This window comes from Gymnoscopelus braueri, assembly GCF_963280865.1.
Source record: "Gymnoscopelus braueri genome assembly, chromosome: 5".
Lineage (NCBI taxonomy): Eukaryota > Metazoa > Chordata > Actinopteri > Myctophiformes > Myctophidae > Gymnoscopelus > Gymnoscopelus braueri.
In genome coordinates this window covers 15,959,750-15,973,961 of record NC_137606.1, presented here as the reverse complement: position 1 = coordinate 15,973,961, position 14,212 = coordinate 15,959,750, and positions in this window count along the sequence as shown.

Below are 14,212 nucleotides of genomic sequence, written 5' to 3'. Positions count from 1 at the left end.
GGGCAAATCTGCATTTACAATTTTGAAGACCAGACCCATTTTTAGTTGTTTAACCCTGTCTTCCACCCTGAGCCAGCCTAGGCTGGCAAAGTGAGTGGGAGAGAGGTGGGTCATGGGCCCCAGTCCGAGAAGTAGTCGGATCAGTTTGTTTTGGGAGGTTTGAAGCTTAGTCTGCAGTGACACTGAGGTGTTGGAGTACCAAGAGGAGCTAGCATAGTCAAAAAGGGGCTGTATCAGGGCCCCTGAGAGGGTCCTGAGGGCCTGAGGGTTGACAAAAGAGGAAACTCTGCCCATAAATCTGGTTCTCTGGTTTACTCCTTTGACCACCTTTGTTGCCATGCTTTCACCTGTCAGGTATTTGTCAAGAATACATCCCAAATAGGTAATCTCTTCTTTGCTAGTGATGATTGTGTCATCGACTTTGACCTTGAAGTCATTTACCTTCATTTTACTGAGGAAATGTCTGGTCCCAAATAGGATGGATTCAGTTTTCCCAAGGTGTAGAGACAGTTTGTTATCGGTAAGCCAGGTACGGATTTTTGAGAGTTCAGAGCTGAGAGCTTCCTCAACTTGCAACTTGTCCTCACCCGAGATCAGGAGTGCAGAGTCATCAGCGAACAGGAACAGTTACAGGCAGCATTCATGTCGTTAATGTATAGAAGGAACAGTAACGGCCCTAGAATGCTGCCTTGAGGAACCCCGCAGCTCACCGGGAGGGATGAGGACATGGTTCCGTTGATGTCAACCACTTGTTCTCTACCCTCCAAGTAAGATCTCATCCAATTTAGTGATGTGCAATCAAAACCAATCGCCCTCAGCTTATCAAGTAGAATTGCGTGGTTTACAGTGTCAAACGCCTTTTGGAGGTCCAGCATGACCATGCCACAGTATTTGCCCGAGTCTACCTCACGTTTGATGTAGTCGGTCAAATATAGTAGGCATGTGTCAGTGGAGTGGGATGTTCTGAAGCCTGATTGGAATTCAAACAACAGTTTACGCTCGCTGAGGTAGCTGTTGATTTGTTCTTGGATTGATCGCTCTATAACCTTTGAGATGGAACAAAGGATGGAAACAGGCATATAGTTGCCAGGATCTAGTTTGCTTCCTTTTTTAAATAGAGGGATTACTCTTGCCAACTTGAATTCTTGTGGGACGTGACACTGACTGATGGATAAGTTTGTAATGTGGGCTACTATGGGAGCAATGGAGACCGCTGCGTCTCTGAGGAATCTGGTGGGGATGTTGTCAAGGCCGGTGGCCTTGTTTGGCTGTAGGGCGAGGAGTTTGTTTTGCACATCCTCAGTCAATACAGGTTTGAAAAAGAAGGAATCTTTTTTAGCCCCTAGTTTCTCATAGTGAGCTTGAATGTGGTCGGAGCCATACAGACCTGAATGCTGAGGGAGTTTGCTTACCAACTGGGTTGCAACTGTGGTGAAGAAACTGTTAAAACAGTCCGCTACCAATTGCTTGTCGGTAGTGAGTGAGCCACTTGAAATAATGCAAATGTTTGTAGATTTAGTCAGAATTTTTCCGTTGCAGCCTAATTGTTTTAGTGCCTCCCACAGTTTTTGTGGGTGGCTTTTGTTTGCCTCTATGTTCTCATTTAAGAAATTCTTTTTGGCATTTCTGATCAATTTAGTAACTACATTTCGTAGATTTCTGCACTTTTCAAGTAGCTGCTCACTTTTGTTTTTCCTGAGCTCGGAGTAGCTTTTGTTCCTGAGTTTGATGGCATTCAAAATGTCACCCTTCATCCAAGGTTCTGTGCTAGCTTTGACCCTCACCACCTTTGTGGGTGCGATGTTATCAAGTACACACAAAAAAGCTTTTTTGAAACAGGACCAGGACTCCTCCACAGAGGTGCAATTTAGGACATGGGACCAGTCCATTTTTCCAAGAGCTGTTGTTAGAAGATCACTTGAGTAGTGTTTCATAGACCTGCAGCTGATTGTCCTGTGACAATAAGCTCCAGGTCCGTGAATCTTCCGAGTGCAGAAAATGATATTGTGATCACTTAAGCTACACTCAATCACTCCACTCTTGGAAATTCTGGACTGGTCCGTTGTCAACACTAGGTCTATGATTGATTGAGAAGCAATGCCTACCCTTGTAAAATGCTTTATCAGCTGGGTAAAGCTGTGCAGGTCACAGAACTTTCTGAGGGACTTAAAGGTAGCTGAGTCTTTCTTCAGAACACAGGTGTTAAAGTCACCAATTAGTACCGTCTCAGAGTTTCCTAAACCCGCCACATGATCCTCAATCAAGTCATAAAAAGCATTTTGATCTGGGGGTCTGTAGATGGCGCCAATTATCAGTGGTTTTGCATGTGGGTATAAAATTTTGACCCAGACCGATTCAGTGGGGTTGTTATCCATATCTGGGATCACATCGTAAATAATGTCTGATCTCACATAGATGCAAACCCCACCCCCAGAGAGATTTATGTCTTTTCTGATGACATTGTAGCCCTTTATTTCAATCTCAAAGTCTTTGATGGAATTATCCAACTTAGTTTCTGAGAATGAAATAATGTCTACCTTGCCACTTCCAAACATGGATCTCAGCTCAGAATTTTTTTCAGGGTTTTTAAGACTGTTTACATTCAAGTGAACAATGTGGGTACCTCTAGTAGAAAACAGGGCATCCATGTCTTCAGTTGAGTAGTAACCATTGTCCCTTACAGGCTCTGGGGGGTCGGTCGGAGGTGTGGGTGGGGGAGGGGGGGGCTTTGTGATGTCCGCGGGGGGGGTGTGGAGGTGATTTGAGGCCGCATATCCTTCCTTAGATCTGCCGTGGTGGAGGGGGGGTGGGGGTGGTGGATGTGGGGGAGGGGTGATGTGGGGAAACCCTTGTGTCGACCTCGGCCAAATTCCCCCAGGCAAAGGACTGTTTGGGAAAATGGAAAACTCTCTGTTTCCACGCCGATCCCACAGGGGAAAACCATGTAGTTGTCCAGTGACCGCTTGGAAAACAGGGAAAGGAACTCCGTTTCCCAGCATTCCTCTTGGTGGGATACTATGCGGTTGTCCTGGTATCGACTGGTGGTGGTGGAGGTGGAGGAGGAGGAGGAGGGGGGGGTGGGGGAGGGGTGAAGCTATTGTCCCGCGTCGACGCCAAGCGGTGGTGCCAGGAGATGGTAGAAACAGGGGAAAAAAACAACGTTTTCTTGTGCTTTTCTCTGAGAGACACCCTGTGGTTGTCTTGGGCCCGTGTGGCGCATGAGGGAATCCTCTTGGTGACGCTGCTGTTGGGGAATCCCTTGTCTCGTCACTGGCCACATTCCTTCAGGCGGTGGTCGTCTGCTTGAGAATGCAGGCACGGATGTTAACCGGGACAAATAATCCATCCTTGTTTCTCCAGCTCTTTGCTGGGGTTCGTTCTTATCAGGTGAGGTGGGCCGTTGCCAAACAAAGTTATTTGTCTGCATGTTGTGGACCGGGCCTTGTCGGGCGCTTCCGTCGCGTTTGAAATCAGCTGTGAAGTTGCTTAAGCCATTGAAGTTGTGATCATAGCGAGTCTCCGTGCTCTTCACGGTCGGTGGGCCGGGATTAGGGTGTACATTTCCCGACAACAATAAACTCAACCAAATAATCTTTCTTACTGTAAGGCCGTCTAGCTGGTTTGGTGTCCTTCTCCGTGTTTGTACCGATTTACTCGCGCCGAACACTTTAAAAAGTAACGTCGTCGCGTCTTGCGGTAAATCTCCGTTTGGAAATGATTGATAGCACAAAGTAAAAACAAACTGTAAAAGTATTCCACTTTAATTGACTGAATCAATAAACGTCAGAGATATCCAATAATGAACTTCAAGGCCCTCTAGACTCTGCTGAACATGGATGCATGTAATGTTTTTTTTGTTTTTTTTGTTTTAGTTCTCTCTAACATGATTGTGCTTTCAGGAAAAACTGTGTTTTTGCATTCACTGTATATATTTTATATACTCCTTTGTCTGCCTCTGAATTACACAGTTCAGGTTTCGAGTTGAGACCACAGAGGAACCTCATCATCCATACAACCAATACAACGGGGGCTTCGGGACCCCTAGGGGGTCCTCAGAGTTACTACAGGGGGGCCACCAATCTTTGGGTGATAGGAACCTTTTTTTTACATTAACCACTTGAACCCTAGCATCCCTATTCAGTATCATGGTCAGAATCACGGTCAGTATCATGGTCAGTATCATGTCAGTATCATGGTCAGACATGATACAACATGATATTTCTGCTGTCCGGCAGGAACCAGCTAACTCCAAAATGTTCATTCTTCAGGAAATGAAAAAAACTAAATGGAGTTAGGAGGTTTTGTTCATCATTGATAATAACAGCTGAATGGACCTCCAAGCTCACAATGAGGTTGGAGGTCAAAAGGGGGTGGAGCCTGGAGTCAGCTAAACCAGCTAACTCCACCCCCCTTTTCTGAAGTTCCAATGGAGTTAGCTGGTTTTGTCAGAAGCACTTTTTAATACTTTTCATTGGTTCAATATTTTTTTTACCAACACACAGACGTAAAGGGTGTTCAATAGCACTGATTTATGGAAAAAAATGCAAAAGCGGAAGAATGGAGTTAGCTGGTTCCTGCCGGACAGCAACGATATCTAAATTACATTTTAAGCTTTGCGTGAGTCTCCATGGTCGTCAAGGCTATAGGTCAAGTGCTACGGGCTAAGGTGGAGTCTGAAGTAGCCTCGTTCCCAGCCTTCACTCATCTGCGAAGACAAAAGCCTGGTCACGACCTAAAGCAGAGAGTGTCTATGGGGCGGGACTTCCGTCGTACGTATATCTTTTTCGACCAATCACAACACTCGTTTCATTCACGGAGAATATAAACATTATTTGTAAAGCGTTAACGTCATTTCCTTGGGCGGTACTTCCGCCAACTTCCGTTTGGACACTACACTCAACAGGCCAGGTCTTGGCCAGGGTGAGTCTAGTCTGGGAGACTTCGCCTCAGAGCCTGGACAGCAGGGGCGCGGCCACTGCGTTCTGATTCAAGTCAACAGCCAATGAATAAAAGGGGGCGGGATCCACATGCAGTGGGTGTTGCATGTAAATAGGAGCGACGGGAAGCAATTTCTCCTTGAGAAATTGCGGCCGCCATTGTTGTGTACTGCTGTTTGCCTCTCGTCGGACTGTTTAGACGAGTTGCACAGCTCTCAGACCGGTAAGAGGCGTGTCCGCTCAGATTCTGAGCGTAAGTTACATCCCGCCCACAAATACCAGGGCTCTGGCCCAGAAGTTTCCTCGCCCCTCCCGTTTGTATGCGAGAGCTGGCGAAAACTTCTGGGAACTCAGATTAGGGTGAGTCTGAAGAGGTGAGTCTTCAGTTTACGGCGGAAAATTGGGAGTATTGTTGAAAAGTCACCCTCATTTTCTGACACTAACAAGGCATGTAAACAGACTGTATGCTACATGGCTCGAGGAAAAGTAAAGTAAGTGGGTGCTGTGAGTGAATGCTGTATGTGAAATTGAATTGACCTGTAACTGATTGGGAGCATAAACTTACAATATTCAACAGAGCAGGTTATGATTGGATTACACTTTGCCTTCCAGCTAATGCTTGTCACAGGGTGGTGTCTGTCAGCCCACACAGTATTTTGTCAAACAAGCACAAGACATCTTGCGTCAAAAGTAATTAAAAATGAAAAATTAGCTGACTAAAAAACAAACATGCCTGCCATTGCAATATTCCCAGCAACCATCAGTCATGCAGCGACATTTGTCATTGAGCTACCATTGATTAACATGTTTTGGTTAAATTGGGGGAACTGTTCAATTGCTAGCCTGGAGGGGTAGCTAGTCAATGCGCCCTCTTCGTTCTCTCAGTTTTCAAATCAAATTAATATGGAGATAAAAATATGATTATTCCATTCATGTCCTTGATTTAATAAGGAGGATTACATTTATTTGTACAATAAATATGCCCGATTTGAGAATTGCATCGTTACAAGTGTTAATGCATACAATCTGTCACCATTGGATTACTTTTCACATTCCTACAGTATGTTCAACATGCCTTGAATGTAAAAAATATTTTTTTATGGACACATTTGAATGCACATACTAAATAAACTGGCATGTATGCAAAGCATTACAGCTGCTATCAGGATTTTGGCATGTGCACTAGTTTAACAATATCTCTGGGTTGGGGCAAAGTTTAATTTTGGACATGTGGTATCCAAGTGGAGAGCAAAAGGGATCATCCAAAAATGACAGCTGTGTCATTTGATAAAAGGCAGCAGCAGCCTAAGCTGTACTAGCGTGTTCTGATAAACTGAAAAGCCTCTTTCAGGACCGACTACATTCTCCACTTGCACTTTTTTATCCAAACGTCTTACGCAGCAGTTCGAGAGCCAAACACACAGCGGATTTATCCAGTAAACTTCAACTGCAGGCACCCTGTTGCCAATGTCCGTACTTCTAAGTATAGACTACTGGCATGAATGCACAAAGAATGAATGCACTAAAGGGAAATAGTGGCTCCCACAAGCCCTCCACCCATTTGTTCCTGTTCATCCCAGTTGCACTCAGGCCAGTTCGCATCCCTATAGTGACAAGGACATCCTACTTTGTAACGATCCCTTTGCCTTTTAATGCACTCTCTATTTTTCAATCTGAGGGGAGAAGGGGTAACCTCTTGGAGGGTGGGGGGCCCCAGTGTTAATGACGAAAAATGTTTGACGACAACTTTTTCACTGACGAAATCTTTATAGAAACTAAATAAAAATAAAACTATGACTAAATATATTGACAATTTAGTCAACAAATAAAAACCAGACTAAAATGTTATGGAGGGACTAGTGGAGAAGAGATCCAGTAGAACTAAGAACTCCGAATTTCATTCAATAGTAAGCACACAAGCTACAGTTACTGTATTTTATCAGGTAAGCTGTTGTGTTTACACTAAACTTGAAACCTGTACTGTTAAGAGAAGTTGCTTATCTTAGTTTGTAAATCAAAAGATTGATGGACACGCTGAATGAGTGAAACCTGTTCAAATCTTATTATATTCATTCAACTAAAACTAGACAATACTAAAACATTTCAGATGACTAAAATGTAACTAAAACTAATTTGAATTTCATTCAAAAGACTATGACTAAAACTAAACACTGCTGGCCCCCCAAACATGTCGTGTCCTTTTGATGTGACACGTTGTCAGCAGTGACGTTTGTTTGTCGGGTCTCAGCCATCATTCTGCTGACTGTACAGTACTGTATGTCAGCCACTCTCCAGCGCATGTGAAAAATTCCCATCCAGCGGCCCGTGGGAGCCAGGTCAACACGGTGCGACAGAAGGTCCCCTCAATGCACGCGACACGGGAAACGTATGAAAGTGCGGGCCTCCTTTCATGCATGTGCACACACACACATCACTGATTTGACTTTCCTCTCTCGTCCCTCACCTGGGTTTGAGGCAAGATTGTGTGCAGAAGCTCTGGGCACAGATGGTGAGTGGGCGACTTTCTTCCTTGAGCCAGAGGTGAATTATCTCATCCTCCATCTCGCCCCATCTCACCCAGCAGCTTAACACATCATTGAAGCAAAGAACCAAAAGTAAACTCCAACACGCTTCAACCGTGTTTTGAATGAAAGGTTTTTGGTGTTCAACAGACAGTATAGTATATAGGCAAAAACCTTTTACTTAGGCACTTCAAATAGAAAAGTAAAACACTGGAGCGCTCATAACATCTGCACGTTTATTGCAGGAGGGACTGACATTTTTACTTCTTCAGAGTCAACAGCAGACCATAATTGAAATAGTAAAACATAACGGAGAGGTGAAGAAAGAAGATAGACAGACAGACAGACAGACAGACAGACAGACAGACAGACAGACAGACAGATAGTGGGACCAGTCAACTCCTGGGTTTTTACAATGAGTGCTTTTTCTTGCCAGGGGGGCGGGCGCGTACGTCTTTTTGGCTGGCGGGTAAAGTGACAGTTGCATATCATTCATCAGGACAAGAGCTATCAGGGGATGTGGTCGGCAGAAGCGCTGATGTGCTGAACTGTTGCCCCCTTCACTGCCAACGTCGCTGCCATCTGAGCCCAGGCCATGACAGATAGGCAGGTCACGGGTCCACAAGATCAGCAGCAAGCACGGGGAGAGGACTGAGTACGGTTTGTCCAGGACAGTGGTTCTCAAACATGTTTGTGTCAAGGACTCCCAATTTATCACAAGTCGTCAAAATCGTCCCAAAATAGCCGATCTACAAGCTCGCACTGTGATGAAAACCTGTACAGTTAGCCATAAGGATATGGCTGGTAGAGCTCTGTCCTTTTGCATGGCCTGGAAGAAAAGACCTAGCAACCTAGAACCGCAGTATATGGGTTGGAGATAATAGCTGGAATAGTTAACAGCAATCACCTGTTACAGTAAGAGGATTTCTTGCTGATAATCATACAATAATGATGGCTTACAATCTTGTCCACAAAAGGAACAATATTAAAACGTTGTGTTTTATTTTATTCTTATCAATTGCTTTATTCATAATGGAATGTAGAGCCTTTTTCATATTTATATTTGGCATTTTATGCCTTTATTTCAGGATAGGTGAGTGTAGAGAGACAGGAAACCAAGGGCAGAGAGGACAGAGACATGCAAGACCAGCCAGGTTAGATTTGAACCGGAGCATATGGTCTGTGTACTGGCTAGGCCACAAGGTACACCAGGAATATTGAGCCTTTTTTTTGGGATGTGATGAAACACTGCAGCCTTTTGACAGCAGGGAGCCCCTCTCATGTGTATCCCTGTAAATCAAGATGTTAGAACTTGTATTCTGTTTTATCTTTGGTTTATTGATGCTTGCCAGAGTATAGCCATTGGGGAACACATGCTATCATAACAAAAAATAATAAACACCCTTGAACAAATGAAGCAGAAAACTTTTTAAAGGATGATATCATTTCAGCACGTTTGAAGCGTCTCAATGCTTAGTTTCTGCAGTAGGGATCTCTCATTGCATCAAGCATAAAGAAAAGTCAAAATAATTTTCCTGTGCACATTCTCATGTAACCAGTAAATTGGCTCTTTTTTCTCTTTCAGTTTGCTTTTGCTGGTCAGTAACACCCCAGTAGACTGATCAACAGAAAGGATGAAATGGAATCTGACAGGAGTCACACGCACACAAATACACGCACAAACACACACACATGCACACACACGCACATGCATGCACACACGCACAAGGCTACATGGGGCTGGAACCATGTCAGAGGCTTAACGTGGAAGTGCCGTGCTTGGGCAGGCCTCTTGTTTGCCGCCATCTCTGACTACTCTCTCCATGGCCAATCATAGCCAATTAACCACAAGCCACAAGAACCCAAGTACGCAGTCAAATCCTCAGTGTTAATTTAAATCTACTTAAATTAAAATGTAACCGTACAAATGGACCCGTCTATTAAATAGACAGGTCCATTTGGTTACATTTGTTCAGTCTCAGAGTTGCAAATTAATAAATTAACACTGAGGACTTTACTGAGTACATTCCTCTCACTTCCCCCCTCACATTGCTTTTCTCTCTTTCTGTCTATCTGCCTCTATCTATAGTTATCTTTCCATGTTTGTGTTTCTCTCTCTGAAAAGTTGCCCATTGAACAGCTCTCACTGCCGTGCGGTCTGGTGATGGGCTTGACATGCATCTCTAAATTGCATTAATTAGCTAATTAAGAGGGTCGTAATTAACTAACAGCGTCCTGTCACAGATTTCAGTTCAAATTGCCACTAATGGCCCTAGACACATAATCCAACGGCAGACAGTTACCGTACTTTTGAAAGAGGGCCCGTTTAATTTAGCCAGTGATAAGATGCTTGGGAAAGCATTGGCTTTCGATAACGAGAGGATACACTAAGTTATTCATCAGGGGAAAGCGTGCTTGGCTCCAGCGCCTGAGCGGACTTTGCGCAGCACAAATTATTTGCTATTTGCCCTGACCCATGCCAAGACTATAGGGCCCCATTTAATTCCAGTCAATTACATCAACGCAGTGTCATCCTGAAGAGGTGAATCTTTTACACGTCACTAGGGTCCATTATGGGTGAATAAATATTTATAGAGTTGTTGATGAAGTGCTCTCAGGGTTTCTGTTCCATTATCATATTCATGTTTGGAGGAGCTGCTACATTCATGGGTCAATGATAACTGATGATGATTATGTTGCCACCTTTGTGCCTGCACACAAGATGAATATCATGTCTATCTGATATACTGTACTAGCAACGCGATTCTAGTCACACCAACCTCATTTTTCCTTTATCCGATGATACGAAATTGAGGACATTGCTGCTGTGCGAATGTTTACAAAAGTGTGAATAAGCTGCAAACACACATCTCAAGAGGCCGCTCAATTGCAAGATTGATTCAATAGTTTATTGCCACGTCGACAATGGTTGCTATGGACTTCATTGGTCATCATTCTCAGAATAAAGACACCTAAGTATGTACCCAGAGAGAAACCACAGTGCATGACTTGAGAAGTCAACAGACCAGATGACTTATAGAATCAACAAATAAGCAATATCAGCAGTGGTGGACAGGAACGGAGTAAATGTACTTGAGTACTGTACTTGAGTACAGATTCTGAGGATCTGTACTTTACTTGAGTATTAGATTTTTTTTATACTTATTACTCTTACTTGAGTACATTTCCAAGACAAATATTTTACTTTTACTCGAGTACATTTCTAGGAAGGCTGTAAAGTACTGAGTACTTTTAGCCCACTCCACATCCACACCAATGATTCGCCATGCAACTCCTTGCAACCATTATCCCCAATGGCAGTTGCAAGGAGTTGCATTGGTGCGGTTGACCTTTAAACGGTTTTGTTGCAAGGAGTTGCGACTAGTTGCATTGGTGCGGTTTGGCCTTTAGGTTGGCTGTTTTTTTTTCTTCCCTAAAATGCAATTGGCCTAACTTCTGCTCTCACACTAGCCGTGTTTTTGGCTTCCCCCTTCGCTCGCCTCTTTGCTACATCTAGATCTATGGGTGTATAGGAGTAAAAGTATTTAGTTCTGGTTCCTCAGTCATTTCTATGTTTTTATGTTTTTATATATGTTTTTTATATTCTATGTTGTTTCTGCAGGCTTTGTATAAGCACATCAGTGCATGCAGTGCAAGTAGTTTCAGAGAGTTACAGTATACTTCTCTGAAACAAGACTTACAATGTCCTATAAATTCATTGTGAAAACAATACAGCAAAAAAAATTAAGAAATGTACTTCTTCTTTTTTTTTACTTGTACGTTAAGTATTTTTCAAAGCATGTACTTTTGAATACTTAAGTATATCTAAAAGCAATGACTTTTTTACTTGGGTAAAATTTTGACTGAGCTACTTTGTAGTGGAGTGGAGAGTATCTGTACTCTTACTCAAGTACTGGGGTCGAGTACTTCGTCCACCTCTGAATATCAGTGGAAAAACAGAAACAGAAACTATTTGTGCAAAATCAACTACAGTATTTCAGTATCTTTGCTCATCTTCCTCTCTTGACACCAACCCCCACCAGCCCACTGGCTGGGCTCGCTAATAGACTTGATTTGAACGAACAGGAAGTGGTAAGCAGCAAATAACAAGCCCCCGGAGACACCTTTACTGGGCTCCAGAGTGCCATTAGCAACATTTTTCCATTTATTTAGAGCCCAGCGACCTCTTGTTAATTGCGAGCAGGACGCTGTTGACATAAGGGCAGGGGGGGCCGTGCCGCTGCAGACCAATCTCAGTTTATTATGACCAGACTCTTTTGACTGAGGAACAACACAGCGCTCAGTTAAGTGATCTCCATGCAGGTATAGGAAGGAGGCAGAAACCAGCTGAGGTGATAGGAGACCCCTTGATGACTGAGGAGACGTGTGTGTTTACATAAGAACCTGTCCCCTTTAAAGGCCTCCACAGACCTGGTCCTGACTTAACTGCAGTGGTGGAAAACGTGTACTCAAGTTTTTTACTTAAGTAAAAGTATCAACACTGCAATGTAAAAGTAAAAGTCCGGAATTCAAATTTTACTTGGGTAAAAGTACAAAAGTAGAAAGTACTCAGAATGTCCCATTTCACAAGTTTTCAAGTGTATAAAATGTATTAACATCTTTTGAAAATAGCCGATCTACAAGCCCACAATGCGTCGTGATGCGACGCATTGTGGATGTAGATGCTGAATGCATGTTGAATGCATTTGCAAATGGACGAAATGTATACATGAAGTGTTTATTAGGTTAATGTATGTTTTGTAATAATAAACAAAATCTACAAAGTAACTAGTAACTAAAGTTTTCAAATAAATGTAGTGGAGTAAAAGTACAATATTTGGATCCGAGATGCAGTGGAGTAGAAGTAAAAGTATTGGAAATTGGAAATACTCAAGTACAAATATCTAAAAATTGTACTTCAGTACAGTACTTTCCACCACTGCTTAACATTGTCGACATTGTCAGGAGATCAGATCAGGTGACGTCAGCTGACGTCTCATGGTTACAAGTTGCTTGATTGATTTATTGATAGATTGGATACTTTATTAGTCAGAAATGTAAACAGCACATGGTCCAGTAAGGCTAAAGGGATAACACAAAAAAGGCCTGGGACTTGTTTCCATTGTGGTCTTAAAATATGCCATATTGCTGCTCCAGACATAATGGCACTGTTCTCCGCCTGTGTGAGAGGAAATAAATCTTACCATACTGGGTGAATACATGAATGAATAACATTACACTGTATGTTATACCCCTCACAAAAAGGCGACTGACTCTGTAATCAATGTAATGAGTTTTGTTCCTGCAACATTGTCTTTGATATTAAACTGCGGAGGCAAAACACATGGTGGTCCACAGTGAGCTTTATGACATGCTTCTTTCCCACTGCCATTAGAGTAATATACTGTACCCTACTGGTTATGGTGTGTCACATTTGACCCACGTCATATATGGGCAGACAACCCGCTACAGGAGCTATGTCAGCCATTACCCCCCCAAAAAACCAACGCATGGATACCGAGGCTAGCCTTTACAAATAAACTGATGTCTGTCTGCCATCTTATCCATCGTGATGTTCTTTTGCCAGGAATGAGTGCGGTCCATAAAATAATTGTACCTCTCTCTCTCTCTTTCTGTTAATCTCTCTGCCTCACTCCATCTCTCGGTGCATGCTGTCCAAAGTGCGCGACCGATTATCGGTCACAGACAGCCCGATTGCCCGACACTGTCTTGGTACGTGTGTAGAGGCCTTTAAGGGCCCAAAGCCAACTGGCACCTGGTAATGAGTCATCGTATTTCAAATCACTGAAGGATCCATTTACAAGACATAAATATACAGTATGTCATGTGTTCATGCACAGAGTGAGTGTAGAGGGCTCCACAAGATGAAAGAGCCAGCTTTTCAAGACCTTGCTTTGGAACAGCACACACTGGCTCCTGGGCCCCAGGTTTCAAATGGCTCCGGGGCGATATGAATGCGCCATTTTCAGGGCGTAACTGACACCCCACAGAGTGCCCCAAAGTGAGCCCTGGGGAGGGGTAAGGTGAGGTTGGAAGATAAAATACTGATACGGGTCATGTAATAGGCCTCTCATATTGCGCTTGTATTTGTTTGGCCCACTGGAGGATGCTTAATTTATTTAATAGTCCATTGCCTCGATGCCAAGCGGTTGGCACGAGAAAAAACAGAAGGTGGCGTCGATGAAATGAGTTAAAAAAATGAGAAAAAAACAAAAACAGGACAAGCACTTTCTCTACAGTCAGTGAGATGTGATTTCTGAAGTAAAGATCCGTGTCGGCCATCTGGTGAAAGAAAATTGCAGGGAACTATTTTGGAATGTTGTTTTCAATTAAGCAAGCATGTCGTCTGTACACAGTTGACAGCGGGGGTGGGGAGTGAGCACGATTTATACGTCATGGATGCGTTGTGAGCTTGTAGATAGGCCATTTTCAGGCCACGACACCGTCATACAACGGAGCATAGATTAGCCTCAATGGTTGGTTGCTGACTGGAATGTGTACATTTTGTTATACTGTTTATCTACATTCTATAGATAGATTTATTTTGTCTCTTATCTCTTTCTCTCTGAATGCTGCAGGCGGCGAACAGAACTGAACAGAACTGCCACTTGCACAACAAACTAAAAGAATTATGTTCTCTGCATATATAAGAGAACATACAGCATGAGGTCATGGGGTCATTCTGGCTGGGGGCCACCATGTACAGTAGGCTATGCATTAGCTAATGGCACT